The sequence below is a fragment of the Taeniopygia guttata genome, chromosome 3 (assembly GCF_048771995.1).
Source record: "Taeniopygia guttata chromosome 3, bTaeGut7.mat, whole genome shotgun sequence".
NCBI classification, from domain to species: domain Eukaryota; kingdom Metazoa; phylum Chordata; class Aves; order Passeriformes; family Estrildidae; genus Taeniopygia; species Taeniopygia guttata.
The window spans coordinates 22,036,139-22,061,134 of record NC_133027.1 but is presented as its reverse complement, the minus strand read 5'-3'; the positions used below and the strand labels follow the sequence as shown (position 1 = coordinate 22,061,134).

The following is a 24,996-nucleotide window of genomic DNA, read 5'->3' as shown; positions in this document are numbered from 1 at the left end:
AAAATATTTGATACAATTTTTTTTTTTAATTAGAGAATTGAGCTCCTCACCATGGTTGAAGCATTTCTGGGAACAGCACCAAAAAGCTGCAAGCTACTGCACTGAGTAGCCACAGCTTATCTCTTAAAATCATCACTCATTTATTTTTCCCAGACAACTAATGTTTCAGCATTTTACTTACAGACATGACTGCAGTTTAGGAAACTAGAAATGAGTCCGAGTCTCTTTGTTCAATTTTGGAATGTAAAAACTAGATTCCCAAATTCCAGCGTGGGCCCATCTCCAGCTGGAACAGGAACAAGACTCACCAAGTGGGATTTGACAATGTATGAGCTGAGGCTTAAGTTAGTCACATTTTAAACGAGCTCAGAAGGGTATTGATGATTATATGTTCCAACTGGAGGAGGTAGTTGTCAGTCTGCCTGCAGTGTGCATGTCACCACACCGGGGAAGGGGAAATATTTTAGAGCTTGTGTGGGATTGGGCTTGATGAATGGAGCACTTGGGAAGTCTCCTCTCCTATAATTTGGATATTGTTGGGGAAGGGGGGAAAAAAGTATAGGTTAGATATAATCTTCAGGAACTCTGTAACATGCATTCACAGTGAGGGGTGCTGGAGAGGCTTGGAATTTCTGTAGGCAAGTGAGTGGAAGCCTACAGCCGGGTTTAGGTTTCTATTATTGGCACTAAATTTGCTTTACAGACTGTACATATATCTTTTAAACCTTCATTTGATATGGCTAGAGATTGCTTTCATCTAATAAAGAATATTTTCCTGATAAGATATCAATTCTGTGGTAATGCTAAATAAGTAATATCTTTTGTAAATGCTTACACATTTCAGGTATGTGGATAACAGTAGTCTTCCTCTCCATTCCTTTTTTGTTCATTCATTACATTTGTCTTTCCTCTTACATTACCCCTGCTTGAACAACAGCAATTGCTCCAACAATCCACTTATTGTGTGAAACAGCAATTACATGTCTAGTCTTTTACACAATCTATCTGCACATTCTTTCAAAGACAGTATTTTCCTTTTAGACATTATACTGACTACAAACCAGACCTTTCAATACTACAAAATAAAATGTTTTAGTGTAATTTAATGTGCATATTTTTATGTATTTAGTTAATATGTATTAGGCATATAAAATCACTTCTGAACTAGTTTATCATAGATGCATTAGCTTCTCATTTGTCTCAATCAGAATATGATACATTCATAACTCCTTCTGCTCATGTTTCTAACCTCTAACTATCGTTTATTTTCTGTTTCCTGCTGTTTACATCATCTGCTGACTTCATTAACATGCTGTTCACTTGCTTTCTTTAATACTATTAATGAAACTGTTAAATAAGGCTGAAAAGAGACTAGTCATTATAGCAGCACATCAGACAACTGGAATGTGTCATCAGCCAAGGTTTCTGCAGCAAGGTCTAAAAGTTCATTTGTCAAAATCATTCCTTTTAATTGGTTTCACTAAGTTATTTTTTCAATGGACTGATGCTTAATTGTGGCATTATCAGAAAGCCCTTTGTGAAACCTTGGTATAGAAAATCTGACTGCTTATGTATTTGCTTTTTTCTAAACCAAACGTACTGGAAAGTTTGTATTTGCTTCAGAATGGGTTTTGAATGACTTACTATAGTTCTCCTTTGTATTTACCTCTTCATACTATTTCATACCATAGTTTACCCTCACAGACTTGAGATCCTTGAATTAACTCCATGCAATTGACAAAACAATTAGGTTGCTTTAAGGCTGTGAAGAAGGGTATGTGGCAACAACAAATAATATTAAATAGAAGATAATATTATTTACATAAATAGACACACATAGTGAGAATACATATGAATCCAACAAGACACAAACAATTTCAAATACATCTCCAGCATAAATAAGGGAAGCATGAGAGTGTTCTGTTAAACATCAAAAACATAAACAGAGAAGGAAAAAACATTTTTACCTGCATAATTACTGGTGACCTGCAAACACACTAACTGAGAATAAACTAGAAATTAGCTGGGGCTAGAAGTGAGAAGGTAAATAACAACCATCAGGAATGTGAGCCTGCAGAGTAGTCTTCCAGTACATGCAGCCAAGGCAATGAACATAATGCCTTTAATACAAAGCTGGCTTGGTTCTCAGCAGGAGCTGTCCAGTGGTTGCTTGAAAAGGCAGCCATCCCTGATCTCAGACATGGTGACCCTACCTGCCTTCCAGCTCTGTGAGCACGACAGTGAATACCAACAATTCTTAACCCCTAACTTTGTTTTTGAAATTACTGATTCACATTTTCTTTGTACTGAAAGTCTGGAAAAAATACGGCTCAGTTTTGATGAACGTCAATTGCCTCATGAAATCTAAAATAAGACAATGCAATTATTAATCTTCATTACTAAGAAGATGTGAGCTACTGAATTTTTAAGTGTCAAACCTTTGGCCTATAAAAAAAATTAGTTTTCAGTAAGTATACATGGGGGAAAGCTTCACAAGCATGGGCACTCTTGAAGACAGTGGATTCTGGCACTGACTGAGTTCTTTGTTGAAAAGCTCAAGTTCACTACTCCTGACACACAGCAGCTACATCAGGGTTTGCTGCCTCCCCAGTAGTATCAACACAGACCTGGGAAAAATTGATATAATCTAGCCCAAAAGAACACAGCCTTGACATTTTTTCTTCTTTTGGGGACAAAAAATACAGAAATCTCTCATGGCTTTGAAAAGATTGAAAATATTTCAATTCAGGTCCCCAGAACTATTTTGAATCTGAGAAGTGACAGGGCTGACAGAAAAGGACAATCAGGCATTTTTGTAATCATAGTATTTTGAGTATATAGGTCATTTCATTTTGAAGTTTTCAGAAAAGACTTGCAGATGTTCAAAAATGTCAGCATATCTTTTTATACAAAAACCCAGTCTCAATTAAAATGACTATCAAATTATTTACTCATGGATATGTATTTGATTTCCTGGAATGAAGCAATCTTGATCCTCCTAAGAGCATTCTCCTCTATGTTTTTAACTCTTATCAGTGGAAGAAGGAGCTTTGGTGAAAGTATTTAACCTTTAGAGTGCATTATTTACATAGACTACTCCAAGAAAACTAACAGGGCTGTTACTCTAGGTACAATCTTTTTTATTTGGCTGAATAATTCTTGGTCTTTTCAAAGCACATGACTCATTGTTTTCATCAGCCTATGATCATAATGATACAAAGAAAAGTCACAGTAATTATAGAGCAGTCTTCATAAGAGCTATATTTAATAAGCTATGTTCATCCCTGTTCCAACTCCACTAGCTTCTGTCAAAAGCAAGGATATATTTAACTGTTGTGTGCTAGCTGGCATAGCTACAATTATTATCCTTGAGAAAGCAGTAATGCTTTGGCCCTTTTAGGGGTTAAATCTTATTTTCTGTTTGTTAACAAAAATACTGAACAGTTGAAATAAACTGAGAGTGCAATGAATGTTCATAGACTTCAAACAAAGCATTCTTTCTTAAATCATGTCTATAAAAGGCTTAATTATGTTTTTACCTTTTCAGTTTGACAACAAAACCAGTGATGAAAGGTGAACATACATGTATCGGTATATATGCATGTATTTGCATAAATACAAACATATTGGCAAGAAATACGAGAAGTGTATCATCAAAACCCTTTGTTTTTTATTGGGCTATTAGTTGTTTAAGTACAATTAATGATCACTATTAACTTCAGAAATCTTTTAAAAATGGAAAAAAATCCAACTTTTATCTAGAGGAGATCACAATGAACATGAGACAGCAAGAGGATACAGTCTGCTGAGTAGCACAAAGAAAAAAAGAGAAAAAAGTTGCTCAGGATACATCTTAGCACACAAACTGTGCATCAGATGTAATCTGTTGCCATCACCAGGTGGTTTACATAAAAATTTATCTATTACAAGGCCTCTGCAAATACTATTTTGCATTGTTACTGGAGATTTATTTCAGTATAATATGAGCAAATAATAATAATAATAAAATAAACTCAGGGCACCAGCACCAGCCTGGTTCTATTTTACCAGTTCAATTTAACCAGGGAAAAATAATTCAGACTACTTTGAAGGAAGAATAGGCACATTATTGACTTCAAAGGGCTCACTATCAGTAGCATGCGACTTCTGGCATCATTTCAGTCTCACTGGTTCTTGATAATTAAAAATACTGTTTACTTCACATTACATTTTTAATTAATAAACAAAATAATTTACATAGCTGCTTTCTTTGCTAGTCTGTTTGCTAGCACGTGTTCTGCTACACAAGTGTTTACTTCCCGCTGCCCTGAAGAAGAATCCTTGTGCTTGCAGAGGAGGAACAATATGGTTCAGAGAATCAAATCTACAGAGCCACCCTGTAATAATTGGTCATTCAGAGTGGGAGAGATGAGGGGTGAAATTTCACACAAAAATTATGATAGGGGACCAAATGAAAATATAAGATAATAATAATAGAATTAATTAATATCAGGTAATATTAATAGAATTCAAAGAGCCAAACATATTTTTTGTTCATTCCAGAACTCCACACATCTTTCTTTTTTTTTAAATCATGAGGTATAAAATCCTTCCATCTCATCTACTGCATACAAGATATCTATCTTCCCACATTACCATCCAATACAGCTCAGAATTCTGGTCTTATAAGCCTCAATATAAAATGTGCTGTTCTCTAAATTAAAACTTCAAAAGCATACATTGTGTTTATAGACTGGCTCACAGTCACAGGGATCATATGTGCCTGTGAATGTATATGAGAGTGCATGAGACAAGACTACTGAACCTATTGATTAATTTCAAATTAAAAGAGAAGACAGTGAAACACTGGGAAAATTCTGAAGCAGCCTTGTATTGTGATATGCAGAAGAATGCAAGCTGCAGTTCATTGGTGTCTCCATAGAAACAAGACATATTGGGGGGTGTAAGACATTGTCAGAGGACTAAAAATTTCAGCTTCAGCAGAAAACAGAAAAGCACCTGAGGGATTTTTTTCTTTTTAACCAGGAAAACAAAAATTAATTATTCATTTCCTATATGGAAAGCGTGCATTTTTAGATTAGTTACTTAACATACATCAGGATGAATTTATGGAGTGGCTAATCCTATGATTTTCTAATCCATAAAATCTGTAGAAAATGCATCGTTACACTTCTAAGTATAATGCCAAAGAGGAATATAAGTAGGCTCTCAATGAATAATTGAAAGGTCTATTCAATGTGCTGTTAATTCTTGGTAACATTTTCACACTTACTTTAGACAGTGCTTAGGCATTCATATGAATATTGGCTCATAAGCAGAACCCCTTTTTGGCTTGTGCAAAAGGTGTCCCCAGGAGATTTAAAGGCAGTGGGGAGACATTACTTCAAGACACTGCTCAGCATCCCTCCTACTTCAGATGAACAGAGACTCAAAGTGTGCAGCTGCAGCAACTATTTTTAAGAAGTTGAACCCACACACAGGATGGATTAAAAAAGGCTCATCTCCATATGCTAAACCTGAAGCTATAGGCAGAGTTTTTTTCCTATGTGACCAAGGGACTTATTCTAGCTGGTAGCTTTGTAGGCTGGGCTACTGTTCCCTGATTTTATGCCCTAAACTGGCTAATGAAGCCTCCGGGACAGACCTCCCACCTCAGAACCAACCCCAAGCCCCCTCAGCTCTTTTCCTAGAGATATTCTTTATCTTTACCAGTGCTGAAGGTACCTCTTACCTCCTTTTCTACTGAAACAAAAGGGCTGTGGAAATCAAGTCATTTCTGCTCCATTTCCTCAAAAGTGAAGAAAGCCTGTCCTGCTGCCTCCATGGCCAGGAGTACAGATGAGGCACTTTCGCTACAAAAGGGACTGAAGTTGAGAATTGCAATTAACTCTTGGCTGGAGGTCCCTGCAGTATTAGGAGCTTCTCTTGGGCCTATATTAAGACAGTGCATGTTAGACATCAAAAGGGAGAAGGTCCTTCAAGAATAACCAGGCCTTTTCCTGGGGACATGGTGTACTTTGATATCATGGTGATGATCCAACCCTCAACAAGAACTAACCACTTTAAGGAAGACAAGGATTAAGGAAATTGATAACTATGAGACTTCCCAGCTGCAAACAAGACTTAAGGATTCTAAAAAGAAGTCTCAATGAGTGGGAAGGAAAAAAAAGGTTAAAAGTGAAAGCAGCTATTTAGGGCCTTTTTAGTGTGCATGTCACACATAACCAAGCTCTGTATAAAACACCCATGTTAGTAAAAAACCAGAGGTCTCATCAAAGACTAAGTATTATGCATATATTTTATCAGGTATGATCCTCATAATAAATATTCAGGTACTAGAGCTCTGCCAGAGGATGCACACTCTCTCTAGCTCTCTACAGACTTGCATCATGATGCATCTAAGATCAGAGACAATGCTTCAATTAACAAAGCATGGCATCTTGCAGTCAATTTTCAAAATTGACACAAAATAGAATGGTACTATGAGTGATTATGACATATTTATGTCCAGCTGTGCTTTTTAGAATATGTGAAAAGATTAAAATTCAGAAAAATGTGAACTGATATACACTCATTTACACTACAGTTTCTCCAATCTGTGCACCAGAGCTGAAAGCAGTGAACTTCCTCAAAATCACTCATCTTTGACAAATGCGAAGTACTGCCTGCACAGAAAAAGTTAAAATTGATGGGTACACATTGAAAAAGAAATTATTTTAAAATAGGTACAAAAGATGATGAAAGATAGCTGATACAGCTATTTTTTTTCCCAAGGAGAATAACAATTAAAAAGATAGAATTATTTTTGGTCTTATGAAGACAGTAATGGCCCTGTAATTGACTTTTGGACTTTGGATAAACAGTAATACTATCCTATACCTTTGCTTATATATGCCATTCTTGCCCATATCATCAATCTTAGGTGACATTAAGACGATTTCTCACACAAGTAAAATCTACTCCAGGAATAAGAGATACCAACAAATACATTTTTTTTCTGAAGGACATTGTGTTAGGCTGCTCTTTAGGATATCTCTTAAACTCTTCTATGTTGCACCTAAAGGAAAAGACAAAAGAGTTGTGTAATCTCAAGTAGTCTACCTTCACATCCTCCACAGCAACGTCAACTTTGGGCCTCCTGGATCCTTATAGACATTGATGTAAAATGAGGAAAGGATACAATAGTTTGAAGTCTCTTTTCCCCTTTCCTGCACACCCTATCCATTTCCCAAAGAAGGAAATGAGAAAGGGAAATGACTGACATTTTTCACTACTGTGCTACTTATTAATAAAAGTCAGACTGAAGGGACAGTGAGAAATAACACTCAGAAAGGAAGGGTGCAAAACAACACCTGCTCAGATTAAATTAGATGGAATGGTGTCAACATATCTCAGGAGAAAATTAGACATAGTTTACACAATAAAGTCTTTATTGTCTATCAAGCATGCTTGACACTTATTTTTACAAATTATGATACTTTATAGGAGGCTATGCAAACACTCTGACTAAATACTTTATTCTCTCATTGTTTATAGGTGACATTAGATCTAAAGCATATACCAGCATCATGCCGTGACACAACTTCAGCATGATTTTGACATTAGTAATGCATACTGCGTTTGCAGTAATAACCCTTACAAGTTTGTTTGGTCCCGGGAGTATGTTAGACATATTGCAGTGGGGTCACAGATGGATGTTCCTAACTGCAGTTCCAGGATCAAAGATCTCTGCCAGATCTTCTGTCCCCTTAGAAGCACACAGACCCAAATTTTCCAGAGATTCAATTTATCTGGGTAGCCAAGGTTGTCGGAGTCAGCACAGGATATATGAAGTTTTAGGGCAATTACTAGAGAAAAACATACTGGCCATGCTGTCTGTCATAGAATTTTGTCACACACAGTTATCAGATGTGGAGAAAGAATCAAGAATAACTGTTATGAAAGACTGAAGACTACTGCAGTGTGCCCATCACTCAGGTCAGTGGTTATGGCTGTAGTGCAAGACTGGTGAGTAATGTGTTTAATTTCATACTTTGCCAAAGGCCTCTTTGGGGACATGGAGCAACTGACAGAGTCTCTGCTTAATTCTCAAAATAAGGATCTTTCCTCACTTCAGAGATGCGCTCAGATGACTGAGGCAGGTTGCTGTAGTGTGCAACAAGTTCACATTACTTTGCTTCTATATGTTTGTACACATATAAACATATATGTGCATATATTTTCTTCAATGAATAACATAAAGGACTTAGTGAATATAGATAAACATTGCAAGTTCACCCACTTTCTCAAAATTTGCAGGTAACACATCTTACTTAGAAGGAGAAAGGATTTTGTAAATATAAAAGTTTTAAGATATGTTTCTTGAATCCATCCAAGATAACCTAGTGCAATATTCTTCCCCTAGTTATTTTACACTTTGGCATGTAAAATATTCATTGTGAGCATATTTGAGTGAGTTTGTTTGAGGTTTTGAACATTATAGATATGTAATTCAAGTTCCTTTAAACAACTTTACTACTTTCCATAATAAAATAAAATAAAAGAGAAAAGGAACACATTAATTTTCCTGCCAGAGCTGCATTTATCCCTAAGCACTTTGAGCAAGGCACAGCGATGCACAATATGTTGCACAGTAATTCTGCCTGAGTAAAGCTCCTGATATTAAAGAATAACCATGCATCCAAGAGACAGTCAGCCTTAGGCACACACAGATTGACACAGCGTGGTGCAACATTTTTGTCCAGAATCTGGAAATGCCTGCTTGTGAAACTTTGGCAAGAGTAAGTCTGCACCATATGCACCTCCTTGTAAGTTTAATTGTCTGTATGCAAGCTATTAGTCTACCTTCAGGAGTTACTTATCTTAACATCTTCTTCCTTCATTTTAGTATTATGGCTAAATGAATATTATAAAGTCAAATAAATAAAAGACAACCCATGGTAGTTTGAGGTTTTTGACCAAGCCTGAAGCCAGACCTAATGAATAAGAGCAAACAATCAACCAATCAATCAGTGTTTGGTTCTAAATCAATATTGGTATTCCACAAGCAGAGTTGCTTAAGGCAAAGGCTCCTTTAGTCTACACCACAGCTCTCCAACATCTTAATCTCCTGCTATCACTGCACCTTAGTGCAGACGTCGTTCACTTGTATTCCTCATTTCTATCTCTTCACACTAGTAAATACTGGAGCTATGCTTAATGTAAAAGAGATATTTTACAAAACCTACTAAAAAGTTGCACTAAGAAACAGTGGTCAGTTCCACTGAAAAGGCATGACAGATCCGCAGCAAAATCCAAGATTTCTTAGAATTTGAATGCGCATTACCTAGTTAGTAGCAATAATCAAGAGTCTTATATAAATAAAAGAAGACACCTACAAAGAAAAAACATTTACTGAAAATAGGCATAATGTATTTTACATTTCCAGCTTGCATTTTAGTGCCACAACATAATGAATCACTATGAATAGCATGGTGATGGATTGTTTAGAAGGCACATCTCTATGCCTGCTAAAAGGATGAGCACTCCATACTGTATCCTGTGTGAGTCTACTCAGATAATTTAACTGTATTGCAAACCACACAGACTATACATATCACTTGCACATATTTTCTACATTAATGTCATCAGGATAGTCGCAAGATAACATAAGTACTTGGGGTTTTTTTTGTGTGTATAACTTCCTTTTTGGTATTATAGTTTTCTTTGATATTTACTTTAGACTTGGTTTCATAAAAATCATCATTTAAATAATGTTCATTCCCCTATCTGTGAGGCTACACAAAGCTACAAGTAAACTTTTGTGGACTTATACTGGTGTCACTGCCAGAAGACATCTGAAAAACATGCAACTGCATGGTTCTACCATTGCCATGGTTGGAGCTCTTTGAAGATGTGAGCCAACATGCTCTCTGTAAATGCACTGTACAGGAAGGAATTCAGCATTGCTATCAAGTTGAAGTCAAAGTGACATGGAATGTAATCTACACCAATATGTAGAGGAGCAATCCACAATCAAGAAAACAGTCAATCCTCCACTTGCAAAGGAGCCGTGCTGCCCAGTGCTCCCTTCCAAGGGGAGCTCCTGGAGGATGAGCTGCTGTGCAGTGCAGTGCTGAGCAGTCACACCAGCTGCGTGCCTGTGAGGCATTTCTCCCCAACCTGAGGTGCTCCCCATGAGCAACAGGGGCTGGACCCTCTCTTAGCATAAGGGAAGAATCTCATCCCCTCCTGGTGGGCTGAGATGAGGGCACAGAGACACACAGGCTGCTCTGCTGCCCATTTGCTCTGATCTCTGCTGTGCTCCATGCCGTACAACCTCACATGGGCTGGACCATATCAAAGATGGACAAAAAGAAGGCATGAATCTTATTGCTTCTACAAATATACTTTTCCCCGCATTTAAATGGTTTTGAAGTAGTTGATCCGCACTGTCAAACTTGAGAACTTTTCTCTAAAATAATACTTCAAAAAGCATTTATATTAACTGAAACACTATGAAATTTATCAGAATATATTTATTTTTGAATACTCCACAAGAAATTGAGTTTCTTCCCATGGAAATTTTTATTGACACTTTTAAAAGTAAGTGTAATACAGTCTCCAAAAAAAACCAGAATAAAATAGATTAGGTTTTAAACAGAAGACATTTGAGACAACTGTTAAATTTCAGATCAAGGTGTCATTTTTTAGGCAGGTCTGCCCTACACTCCACCCTTCTCATGAGAAAAGGCAGGATGCCACTGTCCAAGAGCTTACATGGTTTAATTTTCTGGTGGTTCCCCTACACACCCTACCTGCACCCCATTCATATGAGCAGGGGCTTTTCAAACTGCTGCTCCGTACACAATGAGATAAATTACAAACTTTCCGTTTTAAATATCCAAGGAAAAAAGCACCACACGGACTGCGGGTGCCCGGCCCCGGAAGCAGCAGCAGCTCTGTGAGGGGAGGCCGGAGCTGACACAGCCGGACACAGCCGGACACAGCCGGACACAGCCGGACACACCCAGTTCCAGCTGGACACAGCCAGTTCCAGCCGGATCCAGCCGCCCTGGGCAGGGTGCGCCTCGGGGGCAGCATGTGTAAGGAAGGGCAAAAACACTGCACAAATGGTGGTGAGGGAAAAAATTGTGAGATAAACCTTAAAAAAAAACCCCAAACCAACCCAGTGGGCATGAAGGTGAGAGCAGAGAGGAGGAGGGGCTCCAGGCACCAAAGCAGAAATTCCCCAGCAGCCTCTGGAGAGAACTGTGCTGGAGCAGCCACAATGCAGCCTGTGAAGAACCCAGGCACAGGCAAGTTGGTCATGAAGGGTTCCAGCCCATGGAAGGACATATCAGGAAAGATGTGTGCTGAGGAGCAGCAGTTTTATGGATGGATCCCTACCCCTATTCCTCATTGCCTTTTGTCAGGTACAAAAGAATAAAGTTGAGCCTGGGAAGAAGGAGAGGCCAGGGGAAAGAAGTTATTTTTATTTTTTGTTGCTTTTCACTATCCAAACTTATTTTAAATTGGCAATACATTAAGTTAATTTCCCCAGGCTGAATCTTTTTTGCCCATGATGACAAGTGGTAAGTGACCTCCCTGTGTTATCTTATTCCATAAACTATTTCCTACCTCATCCTGCTGAAAGAACGAAATGAGAGGTGGCTGGGTGGGGGTGTGGCAGCTGACCAAGGTCGACCCAGTACAAGGACTGAAATCAGAAATACACACACTTTCCAGGAATTAAATCATTGCATCAGATATTTTTTTAATGAAATAAAAAGCACTGCTTTGAGTCAATACAGAAATAAATCACAGTTGTAAAGGTTTGTATTTATGGCTAACGTTAGAGGTTAACAGATGAATGTTTAGCAGTTTTTTATAGCAACAATATTCCAAAAAAATATTAAACAGCTCAGTTTTGCTCCTTTCTCTTGCTGCAGGCTGAAAACATGGAAAGCCTTCATCTGCTTGAGGTTATCTAGCAAAATTTTCATACCACATAGAGAAATGGATTCCAACATTTTGCATAGACAGCTTATTTTGATATTGGAAGAGACATGTTTAACCCCTGCTGTACATCAGTGGTATGTGAAAGAAGGACTCCATGGCAAACAGGTCATTTTATATGAATAAGCAATCTAGTTCAAGCTAACTCAGGGAAATCAAATCAACTCTCCAGACTAAGGTTTAGTTATAGAGATGTAAATTGGAATAACTAGTGCTTTAGCAGTTCAAAAGATAATCTGCTTCATATAAACGCCAAATCACTAACTCCTTTAACAGACCAGATCTCATATTCTATGAGAAGAAGGTCTATAAACATGTTCTTATTAATCCACATGAATCAACATTGTCTTGCCGTAAATAAGGATCTTTGAACTCTCAGTTCAGATTTATGCTAAGTTCTTGAGCAAGGAGCCTACTCTTTTTTCCTTCCTCAAAATCATTTGCTGCTTATATCTTACTACCACATTAGACCTGCCTTTTATTCTTTTATAATATACTAAGCTTTTTGTTTAATGTTGCCATTACTAGTGAAACACCATGTTTTGTTTTATTCTTTTCCTAATAGAGAGAAAAGAAAGCTGTAAAAAGTCTTCAGAAAAAGTCTCCAGCTGATGCAAGATTACTATACTTCTGATTTGTCCGGCTTCCTTTTGATGCATAAAATATGTGAGGAAAACCAAGTCAGCTTTGGAAAATGTATTTTAAAACTTTCATTGAGCATTCTCATTAATGTTGTGTGTAGCCTGGTTTTGAACTTTTGAAAAAAAAGCTAACAGATTCTCTTGGCATCTTAGTTTATCCCATAGCCTCATGAATATAATTTTTAGTAGATGCTTCTCACAAGTCAGTAGGAGACAAGGTTTGTGCTTTAACCGGCAATGAGTTGAGCAGAAAGAACCGCATTTATGTCTTCTAGCTGGACATCAGGGTAAATTTGCATCCAGTTTTTTCTACTAGTAAGTATCCCATTGATTTGAATGAGGACACATATACTTTTGCTAAAAACAAATGAAAATCACATAAACTTAATTTTGAAACCAACGTGTACAATACTCAGTTGGATGTCTGAGTCTATTGATTGTGTAGGTTTAGGAAATATTTGGTAGATCCCTACTTCTCTTTACTTGGACACATTGTTATTTTATTCCTCTCTTATCCTACACAACTTCTCTGTAAAAGTGTCCTTCATTGAAAGGTAACAGCTGCTTGCACAGTAATCACAGTGTCCCCTTCTGTGTTGGAAACTGTAGTTCAGAATCCTGTTCTCAATTGCTATTTTTCTGTTCATGACACATCACAGCTGTGTGAATAAGACCACTTAAATTTAAGGATAAAAACATTAATTTAAATTATTTTATATGGAGGAATCTCTATTATTCAATATACAATACAGTCTTGATCTGTTCACAGATTTCAATGTCTCTGAAAAAATTTCAGCCATATCAGCTCTGTGTGACTTCCCATGGAGCAGGGGCACAGGTGCCATACACACATGACTAGAAGCTGTGCAGTCCTCCAGCCTGAAATTCTGTTAAAATCTCATCTTTTAAAAACCAGCTGACTACCCCTAATTGGATGCTTAATGGCACACTGCCTGGAAATTCAAATGTGGCCTCTCTTGATTTCAGAGTAACCTATTTGAACACAGACAGTTAAAGTGACTTGTTAAGACCATTTAACATGAGTGAATACTCTAGAAAGCAAAAAATCATATTACTTCACCCTTAGGGGTTAGGGAGAAAAAGATTCATATTGTATTCATAAAACTGGCACTGTTAAAGGAAAAAGACACAGCAGTTGATCAGCTCATATTGAGCTGTTAATAGAATTCAGAACTGAAATCAGTAAAACAGAAATTTTGCCATTGCATTAGCTTTAAAACAAAAGTCTTTTGAAATGCCATTTTAAATATTTGAGGTAATTTCCAGAGCTTTGTGCTACTTGTGCATAGGATCTGTCCTCTTTTTGTCTCATGCAAATGTTTTATGGCACATACAGGCTAGCTCGCTTTCTCAGTGCTTCAAAACTAAAATGAAAATAAGTGTAGAATGTGTTAAAGAGTTGCACTTTGAAGAGCTTTCTTACAATAGTCTGAAGCCAAATCCCACCAGCTGCAGTGTGTGTCTTCAATATTTTTTTCAATTTCAAAACTTAAATTTTGGAAGCTAATGCAAATCTGCATTCTTTATTAGGTCTTTAAGTCTGCCCACGCTTGACTACTGCTGTAATTTTATGTTTTAAATCCAAAGAAATGGAAAATACAGTTGAAGACGAGTTTTGAAAGTGAGCATATTAGTGTCCAGGTTCCCTAAGTGACTTTTCTGATTTCTGCATGCAGTCATTTTCACTGGACTTCCTCAGAGTCTCAGCATATTGACAGAAGAGAATCAATGGAAATGCCTGCCCTTCTGTGAGGATGATTTCCCCTTCCTTATCATGTAAAGAAACATGTATGAACACCATCAGTTGTAATTTCTATCAATTTATGTCGGACATGCTTCCCAAATATATCAAAGGGGTATATCTGGACCTTTATCTCAAGGAACGCAGCCTTCTGCTACCTGGCAAAGTACTGCCACCCATACTTTACAGAGGAATGACTTAAAAGAAAACTATATGACCTATTAACAACCAAAAAACCTTTTCAGTATAGTCACCTCTTCAGCCTTCACTGAGGTGCCTGAGACAATTCTCCTGCTCTTTTTTTCCCCAAATACCTGTGTAATTTATCATTTTATTATCACTGCTAATAGCATGATCACATAAGTGAAATAAAAATATCTGAATCAAAGAGATTTATCTGGCAAAAAAGTAAAAATGACTGTTTTGATACTTTTCTGAAAAAGCACATCTTGATCCCCCAGGAGCCTGTCTTGCAAAGCAATGGCATTGAATGAAACAATGAAGACAGAAGTATTTATGAGCCAGCTAAATTGCAGCCCTGTGTGAGAGTTTGGAAGATGATGTTAATTGTTCATGTATAAATTAAGAGTGGAAATTTTAGAATTATTAGTCCACAATTTTATTAACTTCAGAATCCCATCACTATACAATCATTATTAATACAAAATCCTTCTTTTGATGATTTTGTTATTTAAAATGTACTCAGTGATTGAAAAGGCTTAACTGAGAATTGTGTACCCACATTTAAATGCGTTAGAACCCGAATTTGGACCAAACTATGTCTCTCACTGGAGTTCCAAACTTGGGCACTGGTTGTAGTGCATGTGTGACCATGGAGCAGGACAGTGAGCTGAGTGAGGAAAGGCACCAGGGGGTCTTTAGGGTCCTTCCTGGCTCTTGTGGTCTGTGCTATCTGGCACTATCTCAGGCGGGGCACACACTGCTTTTTTCTTGCTGTCTTCCTGGATCAGAGTGTGTGTGTGTCCCTGTGCATGTGTGTGTATACATCTGTGTGCACATGAATGCACACAAATGCTTGTTCCTGCTCACATTACAGCATTCCTGCATGAGAACAGGTATAGAAGACATGAGATCCTAGGAGAACAAGAGAAATCAAAAGTGAATCTCAAGATTACATTGTTATGAATATATATATGTTCTTACTTACTGAAGCATAAATGTATCCATAAAGCCCCATGCTCAGATCAGACATAAGGGGTTTAATTCAAAGCAGTAAGTGTCTAGATAGAAAATCTAGGGAATTCTGTCTGGGATGCATGGGACTGATAAGAAGCAGGCACCAACTGCACAACAGGCTAATAAGGATCCATCAAAGTAATACTACAACCAGCTTCAAGGGACACCAAACAGTAAAGGCTGTGTTGTTGTGCACAGTCCCAGGAAAGGGAGTTTCCCAAGTTAGAAAGCATTTCAAGTTCATACTTGGTTTCATCTAGAATGGACTCAACATTTAGACCAGGAAAACTTAACAAGAATTTTAATATTTCTTTGGATGTAGAGCTGATTTAAGACATTCTTTTTGGAAGTTAGTCTTACTCCTTGTTCCAGATTTTTTTTTGTGGATCAACCTAGTTATCATCTAGTGTGCTTTAAAATGGAATTGCATGCACACAGGGGAAAAAAAAATGATTTATAAAAAGGCCTGTTTAGCTTGCCTCTGCATGTTTTGGAAAAATAATGTCTTGTTAAAGCCATGGTTTGGAGTGTGGCCACACAAAAAGTCAAGTCAGCACAACCAGGCACAGAGTGGGAAGGAACAAGTGTCTGTGGCAGGATGTGAACCTCTTCAGATGAATCGGCTGAAGGAATAATGAAATGGTACCACAGCTTCAATATGTGGCAGTATGGTTAAAATATGGAGAGATAAATGCTTAGACAGCACTTCAGAGCAATAGCCCAAATTAATTGTCTAATTGTAAGGTATAATTTAAGATTTAACTAAGTCTATTAAAATGTACGCGGACTACATATTTATGAGAAGGATTCCATTGACTACATATAATCAATAAAATCAAGATTCCCTATGAGATTCAGCTATTTAGGCTGCCAATCTTTATGACACTACAGTATTATTTCTCTTGGTTTAAGATGTTTTTTTCCTTTCAGCATCTATTATGGCTGCACAAATGGGAAGAAGCCAAATGATTGCACTGAGGAAACAGTGAGGCTGAATAGATACAAAATGCTGTCAAACACACAGGGTGAACAGAAAAAATATGTTTTTAATTTCTTTTAGTTCTTTCTTGTTACTTCTATCAGCAGTAGGACAGAGGGAAGGGAAATAAATCAGATGCAAAAATAGCTGTCTAGATGACAACACCCCATTTAAAGAGCCATTGGTAAAATTTATAGGACCAGAAATGCATGGGGGAAAAAAAAGGGATTACAAGTTAATTTCTGCAGAAATGTATAGAACAGCTCCTGAGTTCTGTGCCCTCTCCTAGACATGCAGGTGATGTGAATGGTGAGGGGTGTGACATTCTGGGGGAGTTTAACCCAGGCATTTTCTCTAGGAGAGCCAGCACAAAGGAAAGCTTTCTAAGAATAAGTACCTCTTAGGTGCCTGATAGATTAAAAACAAGAACATCTGAGGCCCACTCCTCAAAGCAATGCCAAACTCACTTCCCCCTCCAACCCCGCAGCAAAATTTCTGTAGGAGATGTAATACCTCCATTTGGGTTTCCTTGCCATCACACAGAGAGGAGCAGCCACAGTGAGGGAGTGTGACTGTGACTGTGTGCTGAAGTAACATCTGATCACCAACACCTGCTTTCCTTTCAGATCCTGGCATTTCAAGTGCAGGACCCCAAAGTGGTCCTGGCAGCAGGTGCTACATGGTGCAACATGCAGGCAGGCAGCACAGCCTGGGGCACGCAGCACCTGGCTGCCCTAAGCCACATGCTCACCGTGCTAGCATTTGTGCTGTGCTGCTGGAATATTTTATCTTGACATGCCTGGCCTGCCCTTGCCCCTCCTCTCTCTGTGGGTAAAGTACACAAAGTCTGGAAGTCCTCTTCCTCTTCGTGAACTGCTGTGAGATTTCTGCCCACAGGAACAGCACCTGGATCTGACAAGTAAAAAGCAGCCTGATATTTTCTGGCCTCTCTTATTAAATGGTGCCTTGCCCTTATCATGATCCCAGTTAAGCCAGTAAGTGTTTTGCCATCAGCTTCAGCAGAGGCGTGTTCAAGCCCTAGAAACCAAGGATTTGATGATGGTAGGTCACAGAAAATGAACTGAAAAATTTTAAAGGATGTTGTTGCTCTTGTATCAAATGTCAGATTCAGTACTTGGAACTGGGAGGACAGACAACAGATTATTATACAGATCAGCTAAAACTTGAACCTAATGACAAAGGATGCTTTTTCTCAGAGATCATGGAAACATATGATTCCTAAATAATTTTTCTGCTTTGGATCTTTTTCTGCTTTAGTTTGATGGGCAGTGATCACCTTTAAATCTTTTACTTTAATACTGCATGTAACTATTGCTACCACAAAACCTGCAGTTGCATTTATTATTTCCCTGCCATTTCTCTGAAGATGTTAATGGCAACTAAGATGCAGTTTCACTTTCCTTCAGTAAAAGAAATCTATGAATTATTATGTGGTTTTCTCTGTATATCACTGAGTGCTCTACTGTGCAGGTTGTCTGACAGTAACAGACTTGTTACCCTATTTGTACCTTGGTAATGTACTGCTAAGAGGAATTAATAACTTGCTGTGCAGAACTACTTTGCTGGCATTCATACTGTCGTGTACAATTTTCAGGCTCTAATATCAATTTTGCAAGCCTATCTGTCAAAAACAATTAAATTCTACAACAGATATAATTTTTATTGCACCAATCTATGCAAATCTTTCATTGTTGCAGGTATGAATATTTTATATTATACAAGGAGAAACTAAAAGGAGTTCAATTTAATTTAACCATGAGGTCTCCAGTCAAGGATGCGTGGTTGTGTATGTACTCTAGACCTTTTCACTGTTCTGGGGCAGAATTCCTAAAGTATATATAAAAAGAAAAACTGTAATGCCTGTTGTAGCCAAAGAAGCTGGCACTTATGGACCTTGTGCTGTAGTAAATGCTTCTCAATGAATAGAATTTTTTTTTTTTTTAATGAGTGCAAAAATCCAGGTAATTTCCCTTATTACCTAATGTATTGGGATTTTATTTTTGATAGCAATGTGGATCCCATATTCTTTCCTTTGTGTTCAGACTTAGCTCCCTTTATATTCACATTAGAGACATCTATCTGGGACACTCATGAAACTTGAATGTACAGAAGTCCAGTTATTTGTGATTTTCCTTGATTAACTCCAGCGTAAACTCAAGCTTTTCTCCTTGAAACCAGAACCAAATTATTGACTACATAAATTTATTGCAATGACAAAGCCAAGAACAAAAAATTAAATATCTAAGATGAAAAATATCAAGTATATAGATCAAAAAGTTTTCAGGAAAATATGGCCAAGATTTCTAACACGTTGACAATAATAGAATGCCAGAAATAATAAGTAAGATTTATGGAGCATAACTAACATGTCGTAATCTATGCTACAGAGTTCTATGACTCCTCCATATATAATTTAAAAACTTATTTGATAAAGCACAAGTGAAACATTGCATGCTCTGTGCTATGGTCATTTCTCTTTCTGTATATTCTTTTAATTTAAGAACTGCATATACTGTTTTAAACATAATGGATGGGCTGCTTTTATTGATGTGCCCTTCAGTGTGCTTTTTGCTCCATCTATGTTAATTATCTTTTCTATTTTTTTTACATTATTTTATTATTTATTACAAGCAGCTGGTTTCCTTTAGTGGGAATTTTAATAGATGCAAAACTGGTAAAAATTATTAATGCATTTTTGGTTTTTTGGAACATAAAGTTTCAAAATAGCAGGTGGGCTAATAAAAGCAGCGACTACACAATTATTTTTTTTATCTTTGTTCCCCAAAAGATGCACCCTGAAAACCAGTCAATATCCAAGATTTGATCAGCTAAGCTACATAACAGTTGTATGTCTGAAATACAGCACATACGATTTGACTTCTACTAATTATCTGCCTCCTTCCTTTAGCTTTCGCTTAATACACACAAAGGAAATCTGTGAAAATGTTTTCATTGTTCTAGATCACTTTAAGAAGCCTTTACAGTAAAAACTCTTCAGTGAAACATATTAAGTAAATCTCATTATGTAACTATATCAACAAAACAGTCTTTATTCTGTGTTTTTTGTTGAAAAAGCAAACAATAATATCAGGCCCAGTACTGCTGTTTAATCTGCTCATGTGTTGAAGCGCCTTCACCTGCCTGCTAGTATTTTAAAATAGCATGTTTTGTTCAAAAAAATGATGCCAGTAGTCACCAACTTTGCTAAACAAACCAATTTTGCATACCTAGCAAAAATATTGCCTGACTGTTTTCACATTTCAGAATATACCTTTTAAACTGTACTGTACTGGGAACTACATGATCATGTTGGTCACTTGTTGCTGAACAGAAAAGATGTAGTCTGTCTCAAACAGACAGGGAAACATGACAGATATGGATCCATGAACTAATTTTGATCAAATGCAGGAACTGATAATAATGCATGCCTGTAAAATAATCATGTTAATACTACAGAAACAAAACCTTCAAACTTCTCCACAGCAGTGAAAAAGCAACAGAAATTGCAACTTGTGAATTGATGACAGCCACTCTGAACCTTTGTTCTTATTTTATACAGACCTCTCTTTTTTCTTCCTTTGTGGCTTTGTTCCTGCATAAACTTTTAAAGAGCAAGCTATTTTACCTGCACGTCAGAAATCTATACTGGAAAATCAAAATTTATTGATTTTTTGGATAGGCATATCCAAAACTAGAAGGGCTAATACTCATGGAAAATGCAACACCCCAAACCTCTACTGTTGAAAAGTTTAGGGCATGAGAAGGAGAAAAATACAGACAGAAAATACTTCCCATTTTGAATAATTTCAAGGCATTTGAACACTATTCACTTGCAGCAAAGTTGCTAGTTCTAAAACCAGGATTGAATGAATTTTACTGAAGACCCAGTAACTTAGTGATCCTCCAGACCTCTGCTTAAAGGTAGGTTTTTCAAAAAAAATTCTTATATCAATTCTTAACCCTTACTGTACAATTAATATTACGTTTCCAAAAACATGCATACTGTGTGTGTGATCACAGCACTTTTTAAAACTCATTAATTAATATTTCTGTTCAGTAGCATTTTTTTTGTTAGCAACATTTTTATAGTGCAAAGACTCTCACCACTGTGCAGCAAATTTATGGGGTTTTTTGGTCTTATCTCATGTAGTGCACTTGATAAGGAGTACTACTGAATCTTCTGCACGCTGCATTACAAAGAAAACTGTCTTTCTGTAAGGCATTTTCTCTCCACTGCTTTCACATGAAATAAGGGCTCTTGTAGCTGAATGTATCTGACTGTATTAATACTCAAATGAAAACTGAAACCCTTCTACTTTATCTGAAGTATAAATCCCTGAAATTATTTTTGCCTTTCCAATTGTGTTCACTGCAATAAAGGTTAATATTGAACTGAACTTATCGTAATTTAGCATCACATGTTAAGTTCCAAATCTCTGCATGTGATCTATTTTCTTTTTTATTGTTGACATTACAGAATAGGTAAAATGATGGCAATATTATTAAAAATATCACAGCAAAAGCATTTTATTTAAAGACAGTTCAAACCTATTGCTTTCATGAGTAGGAAAAAAACCATGGTGCAAAGTGCTCAGGAGAGGGAAGGGACTAGCATCTGTTGAAAATTAACTACCTCAACATTAATTAACACATTATTTTCTACCTGATGAGATGGTGTTGTAGAAAGTATAAATTGAAGGCACAAGAGTAAGAAATGAGTCATCTTTGACTTACCGTATCAAAGACTATTGCTGTATTGCAGTCAGCATCCAAACACAGAGCATGAAGCTTCTCACAAATCAGAAAAAATATACAATCAATGAACAAGTCACATTCATTGTAAAAATAAAGGCCAGATATTAGAGTATGTATCCAAGGGTCTGGTTAGTCACAGCTTTGACTAGCCTGCTACAGAGCTCTGCAAAACAAGTATACTGCAGCAGTGTGGCAAGCATAGGATTGCAATGCATGTCCCATATATTCAAGCATAATAGAAAACATGGTCTGGAGCTTATTCCATGTGGAAGTGGGGTTTGTTTTATGCAGGCAGAAAAAAGAAAGGTTCTTTTCCCACATAATAGAATTAGAAATGAAGATTTTTCTTGATTATTGTACACAATAATTCCCCACGATATCAATTACATAAAGCAGGTGCCTCTGTCTCCTGTTTCCCAGATAAATGCCTGTAATCTCATTTCACAAATGATCCTATTTAGACAGGAGCCACCTATTGTGATGATATCATTTGCTCTAGTATCCATAAATGGGCAACTTCCTACAAAACGTCATGACTACTGACGACACAAATTTTTATAATATTGAGTGGGCAGGGTGGTTGATGGGGTCCCATCAATCTACAGCAGCTTCTTCTGATGTGATACCATGAATCCTGCATAATCACATAAAAGACTGTAAATAGAGAGGAGCATTAAACCTCTCTAGTAAAGCTCATTAAAAAAAAAAAAAAAAAAAAAAAAACACCAGAAAAAAACCCCAAACAAAACCCCCACACCTAAAACTAAAAGAACCCTGGAGAGGTAGTAAAGGCAGATAAAACATAATGACAGAGCAGTGGCACCTTTTCAAATGCCTTCGGCAGTCTCAAGGATACTGGTAGATATGAGCAAAATCACTCTCAGTTAAGAAGTGTAGCTGTCAGTTTCTTTTTAACAAATAATAAAAGACTGGATAGCCTTTTCCCTTGCAAATTTAAAATATGCACTGACAGCAAGAAAGACCAGAGCTTCAGTGATACACAAATTAGCCCACTCTTAGTGAATATTTTTTTAGAATTAGCAGCTGCTTGTCACAAGAGCTTGGAATATGAACACTGTATCAGATTACCCTTAGACTCTTTGAAATCCAGGCTGCTAGACAGGCTTGCTTCATGTACTAGCTACATGGATCTAATTTCTTACATCAGTGTTTTTTTAAGAAAACCATTCCATTAAATACATGTATTTGGGAAATATTATAATACTCACAGATAGCTGAAATTAGTCTCCATCTGCCTGCTTTAAGACACAGAGATATGAGGAGAGTTAAAGGTGATACAGCGTTCACTTGCCTACCCCCCTTATCCTCAAGGGACTCAGTTGTGCCTAGAGGCTAAAGCAAATTGCCTAAGAACTTGTATTTAATATTTTTCCTGGCAGAAGTTGGTAAGAACTTCAGAAGGTCCCCTGGTTAAAAAAAAAAAAACAACCTCAGGGCATCTTTCAACAGGATCTCCACAAATCTTGGTTTACTTACTCCTGCTTTGAACAGACTGGGCTGCATCTAAACAGCCTCCTAATACACAGGAAGAAACGCATTAGGATCCATCCGCATTGATGTTTGGACAGTGCTCACCAGAACACCAGTCAAGCTTGGGTTTCAGAGTGGAACACTTTAAAGCTTAAAAGCAAAAACCCCGAGAGGACTTTATATACATTTCCACTGATGTAGTTCTAGCAAAACAGAGTCCACTTCTTGAAATCCAGCCCCTCCACTGTACATTCCCTTCTAATAATTTACCTTTATTTTATAGTTTCTTTGGACCAGGGACCGCCCTCTACTAAATCTCTGTATTATACATAGAGAGAGTCTCAAAGGCAAGGCAGTGCAAATTTTAATAATAAATGCAACTCTTTCAGAGTTGACTCCTACCAGAGTGACTCACTTCAGGTCTAGATAGGTTAAAAGCAAAATCTGAACACAGCATCCATGGCTATGAGACACAGTATGCTGTCAAAGCAGAGAAGTCAATGGGTTTTTTACAGGCACCCTAAAGAGAAGAACTCCTTCCTCAGAGATTGAAAACATTGGAGAAAACAACTCCAGAGCACTGAGTAGCCATTTAGATACAAGCAGGTTCTTTCCTTCTCCCTCCCTCCCTCCTGTGCTTTTCTTCCAAGACAAGATTAGCTGATCTCCTTAAATATGCTGTTTAGGAAAAACAGAAGCACGGCTTTGGCTCTGGATATCATAACCCCTTAATTTTGGTACTGGGTGGAAATAGAAAAGCATATACTCTGTGTATCCAGATGGCATAAATATTTTCCATGTGTTTCCATGACAAAAGACAAAGATAACACAAGAAACAGTTAGAAAGTAGAAGTGTGTGTGAGTGTAACTGAGATTGATGGTCCAGAAGTTTCTCTCTTGGCTAGATAAAAGCTGATGAAATGGAAATAAGGAGAAGGAAAAAAAAACAGAAAATAGCTAAAAAGAAAATTTATCACTGCTTCATCAAATTCTGTCCTGCCTTGGGAAACACCAAATGTCAGATATCCTTGTTAATTTACAAAGTCTTTCAAGGCTGTTCCCAGGATGTAGTAGGCAAGTGCATGCTTTCTTAAAACAATATTTTTTACAGTATCTGAGCCAAAGGATGCCACCACCCTTAACCTAGATTTGAGCTTACCATGAACACAGTGATGAGCTCATAACTCATTCCTCTGCAGAGGAGAATGTTAAACATGGTGCATGGAAGATGCCTTGATAGTTCTGATCTGTGCTCAAAGGCTTCTAAGCTTTCTAAAACATAGTACTAAAGAGAATAGACCATTATTTCAAGCAGTTCCCATTTGTTTAGGGAAATATTGTGGGAAAATACTCCAAGCATATTGATGTCTCAGGAAGGGCCTGAAGGATTTTGCTGAAAGGATGAGTCACTCCAGTGAAAGCAAAGCTGCTCCACTTGATCATGGAGAGATTGTCATAAGCCACAACATCTAATACTAAGTAAGCAAGTACAGTGGACATCTAATAAGACTGCAGACCACACAACAGAATATTCTACCCCTCTTAAGGTCTTTCCTTCACATTTGGTATCTTTGAAATACCCTGATATCCTAACAAATAAGTCTAAAATGTCCTTAAACCACCTTTTAAATTCCTAGTGGTATTCCTTTTGTTTGGTTTGTTCTCTCTACCGTAACTGGAAACTAGATCTCTCCAGACATTACAGAGAGCTGATAAATCTGAACATTTCTGGCAAAAAATTAGAAAGGTTAGATCTTCTTTAAAATCTCCGGGCTTTTCACTAATTTAGAGTTAAAACCTAAGTTATAGAACACCAGAACAGCGGATATAGAACAGTGGATTATTGAAACTCCATTCTGAAAGGCTGGAGACAGAAGGATGTTACCTTCTAACACACTTACTGATATTTTAGTAGATAGTCTCTAAAGCAGAGACAAAACAGATTGTTTCAGTTAAATTAGTTTGTCCACTGGTTTGAGTAACAAGAAACTCTGCCATCTCCAGTAAGTATCATGGTAATGTATATTAAATATACCAAATCAACAAAAATTATGAGAAAAAAAAAATCGAATGCTGCTGTCATTTTAAACTGCAAACAGCTAACAATCAGTACAAATAAAAAATGTGAATTCTTACATGTCATCTTTTCCCAG

At 37.2% G+C, this 24,996-nt stretch overlaps 1 protein-coding gene and 1 long non-coding RNA gene across 50 annotated transcripts in view; one reads left to right on the top strand and one right to left on the bottom strand.

Moving 5' to 3' along the window:
- Positions 1-24,996, bottom strand: part of DLGAP2 (DLG associated protein 2) — a 447,444-nt gene that overhangs the window by 296,653 nt on the left and 125,795 nt on the right. For 5 of the 49 annotated variants that reach the window (XM_030267291.4, XM_041714768.2, XM_041714770.2 and 2 more), the window contains exon 1: positions 21,332-24,258. The exons of 35 other annotated variants lie outside the window; for them this stretch is intronic. The gene's annotated coding sequence lies outside the window, so the exon portion shown is untranslated. Of the gene's footprint in view, positions 1-21,331; positions 24,407-24,996 lie in introns of those variants that run through there. 9 more of the 49 variants (XM_072926409.1, XM_072926412.1, XM_072926415.1 and 6 more) reach the window with 6 other exon arrangements.
- LOC140683657 (uncharacterized) lies at positions 3-22,075 on the top strand. Its single transcript, XR_012054880.1, has 2 exons — positions 3-7,683; positions 7,736-22,075. It is a non-coding gene; the product is annotated as an uncharacterized lncRNA (long non-coding RNA).